Below are 688 nucleotides of genomic sequence, written 5' to 3'. Positions count from 1 at the left end.
GCGCCCCCCCCCCTGCGGTCCCCATGGCGCCAGGGTCCATTCCCACCCCGTGAGACCCTCGGGCAGGGACATTCCCAGCCCGTGTCCCTCCCGCTGCTCCGCTGGCCATTCCCAGCCCATGAGACCCTCGCTGGTGACCCTCCATCCCCTCATTCTCTGGCCTCGCTGTCCCCAAGCTGTCCCCACGCTCAGACCCGGCTCCCTCGCAGGCAGAGGCGCCGAGTGGACGTCGTGGTTCAACATCGACCACCCCGGTGGGGACGGCGACCACGAGAGCCTGGAGGCCATCAGGTTCTACTACGGGGACCGCGTGTGTGCCCGGCCGGTGGCCATCCAGGCCCGCAGCACCGACGGCCCTGGGCCAGGTGGTGCACGCCAGCCCCAAGCGCGGCTTCCTCTGCCTGCACCGCGAGCAGCCGCCCGGCAAGGCCTGCGCCAACTACCACGTGCGCTTCCTGTGCCCGCTGGGTGAGCGACACCTACCTGGGGGCACCTGGGGGCACCTGGGGGCACCTGGGGGCACCTGGGGGTACCTGGGGGACAGGTGTGTCCCCTCTGAACCCACCCGTGGCACACCCGTGGCACACCCGTGGCACACCTTCATCCCACCTCTATCTCACCTGTGACCCACCTTTGTCACACCCGTGACCCACCTGAATCCCAGCTGGGGTGCGGGGTGGGGGCGGTG

Source organism: Corvus brachyrhynchos, unplaced genomic scaffold, assembly GCF_000691975.1.
Source record: "Corvus brachyrhynchos isolate BGI_N302 unplaced genomic scaffold, ASM69197v1 scaffold212, whole genome shotgun sequence".
In the NCBI taxonomy this organism is placed as follows: Eukaryota; Metazoa; Chordata; class Aves; order Passeriformes; family Corvidae; genus Corvus; species Corvus brachyrhynchos.
This window is presented reverse-complemented; position numbering follows the sequence as displayed.